We start from the raw sequence: 2,844 nt of genomic DNA, 5'->3' as shown, positions 1-2,844 counted from the left end.
AGTGAAGTAGGTGCTTGATTTCGCTTGGAGGTGAAATCACAGTAATGTGGATAGGGCTTAGTAACCACACCCAGGGACAGATTTTCAGTTTTTTTCCCCCCTTTTCTTAAAAATAAAACCACCGATGCATTCACACAAAGAGGTATGCATCTCAAGTGTTTATATATGTAATTTAATTTAAACTTTACGATTACAGCAGATTGCTCTGGGAAGCCTGGGGCTGTGAACACTGGAATTGCACCTGCTCCATCCCTACCCCCCAGTGATGTGTGTGGCCAGCTTGAATGAATCAAGAACTGGACTTGGTATCCATTCCCCAGTATTAGAGATGAGTTTGTGGGGAGGGCAGAATGACAGACCACTCGACTGACAAGTTCACCTTTCCCCATCCTCCCCTTTTACCAGGCAGGCGATTGATGCCTGTGATGAGAAAGGGCTGATGGGATCAGAATCCAGTCTGTGTCCATAAGACAGAGTTAAGTCCACTGTTACACACGAGTCAAACAGGTGACCCCATGGAGGGGAACAACACTGATGGCTCGCTCCTGGCTCCTGGCCCAGGAGGACTGTGGCTTCGTACCAAGCCGCTGCCCCCGCCTTCCCTCGGGACAGCAGAGATGTGGAAAACTGGCCCCAAGGTGAGATGTGTTTAGGGCACTTCCGGCTAGCAAAGGGAAACATTTGCCTCCTCAGGGCCCTGAGAGCTGTTCATGTGCTGGGCCGCACTGTGTCCTGAGCAGGGGCCTGTGGGCATTTGGCACAGAGCCTTTCCCAGGGGCTCTGACCTGGATCATGCACCCCACCACACCTCCAGACCAGACTGCAGAGTGGGAGCTACCATATCTCTAGACCAGACTTCAGAGTCGGGGGCCACCACACCTCCAGACCAGACCTTAGAGTCGGGGCCACCACACCTCCAGACCAGACCTCAGAGTCGGGGCCACCACACCTCCAGACCAGACCTTAGAGTCGGGGCCACCACACCTCCAGACCAGACCTTAGAGTCGGGGCCACCACACCTCCAGACCAGACCTTAGAGTCGGGGGTGCCACACCTCCAGACCAGACCTTAGAGTCGGGGCCACCACACCTCCAGACCAGACCTTAGAGTCGGGGGTGCCACACCTTCAGACCAGACCTTAGAGTCGCGGCCACCACACCTCCAGACCAGACCTTAGAGTCGGGGGTACCACACCTCCAGACCAGACCTCAGAGTCGGGGCCACCACACCTCCAGACCAGACCTCAGAGTCAGGGAGCCATCACATGGGGTTCTCCATGAAGTGCTGCCTTCAGATGGGGCATCTGTGGAGGAACTCTGTGTGGACTGTGTTTGGTGAGAGAGGGAAGCTGGTTTCTAAAAAGGAATTTTTTAAAAAACTGAAATATTTGGGGAGAAGGGACCATTGTGCTTTTGATAGTGGTTGGTGATAAATAAGGAGAATTTATGTTTCAGAGGGTACTTTGGTACTTAGCAGAAAGATTATAATTAAAAAAATGGACTGTTTGGCATTTCTTTTTGTTATTTTTCATTTCTTTTTTATGCTCATAACTCATCTAAGATAATGGAGAAATTCAATCTATTACTCTCTTCAGAATGCACTTAAGCAGCCTCTTTTAGAAAAGGATATAATTTCCGTCTACTGGAATTCCATTTCAAATAGAAACAAAACACCACGGAGGGAAAGGAGTTACAGATGCTGGTGACTGTGACAGCATTAACCAATGGGAGGTTGTAAGCATGGTTGTGATCACTATGACTCCAGATTTTCCTTTTCCTTTTTCCTTCCCTTCCTTCCTTCCTTTTTTTTCCCCCGTGGACTCTCTGTCACTCAGGCTGGAGTGCAGTGGCGTGATCTCGGCTCACTACCACCTCTGCCTGCCAAGTGCAAGTGATTCTCCTGCCTCAGCCTCCCGAGTAGCTGGAATTACAGGTGCCCACCACCACGCAAGGCTAATTTTGCATTTTTAGTAGAGAAGGGGTTTCACCATGTTGGTCAGGCTGGTCTTGAACTCCTAACCTCAAGTGATCTGCCTGCCTCAGCCTCCCAAAGTGATGGGATTACAGGTGTGAACCACCACAGCCAGCCTCCCTTCTCTTCTTTCCCCTTCCACTTCCAGTTTCCCTTCCTTCCCCTCCCCCCCTCCCCCTTTCTTTTTCCCTTCTCTTTCTTTGTGGTCTACCTGCACTGCCCAGGTTGCTCTTGAATTCAAGCGATCCTCCCGCCTCAGCCTCCTAAGTAGCTGGGACTGCAGGTGCACACGGCTGTGCCCAGCTTAAGTGTCAGTTGCTTATGGAAAACAAGCTGCTGTGTGCATATGATACAAGCAGATTAGTTGTATTGCCATCTGGACTCTCCTCTTGTGAGCAGTTGTAGTGGGCATCGTGTTTGTGGACAGTTTCTCTGCATCGTTACTGTTTCAATTTGGAACTCGGGTGACTGCCTTGTTCCCAGCCTCCTGGGCCCCTGCTTTCCAGCGGGAGGGGACTATGGTGGTCTTGCTGCCCCCTGGCTATTTTGCTTCATGACAGCACCTCTTCAGAGATCACAGAGGGAAATTAACTAAAACGGCTTTCCTTTTAGTTCTGGGAAAAGTAATTTGTCATAAAGAAGATGAAACATGGTTGTGTGGGAATAAATGGACATGCGGGCAGAAGCTGTTTCTCTGAGCCTGCTCTGCAAGGGCCTGGGTGCCGTCCTGCTGCGTGGCACAGCCTCCTGGGGGCACAGGAGCAGGAGGCGTCATGGAGAAGAGGGAAGCTCGGGGGTGCCGAGGGGGCTGTAGGGACATGGAGCTGAAGGCTGGCTCGCCAGCGTCAGGCAAAGTGGTGGCTGAAAGGAGGG

This window comes from Aotus nancymaae, unplaced genomic scaffold (assembly GCF_030222135.1).
Source record: "Aotus nancymaae isolate 86718 unplaced genomic scaffold, 86718_ANA_hifiasm-v0.15.2.pri h1tg000002l, whole genome shotgun sequence".
Taxonomy (NCBI): Eukaryota; Metazoa; Chordata; class Mammalia; order Primates; family Aotidae; genus Aotus; species Aotus nancymaae.
Note: the sequence above shows the minus strand (reverse complement) of the source record.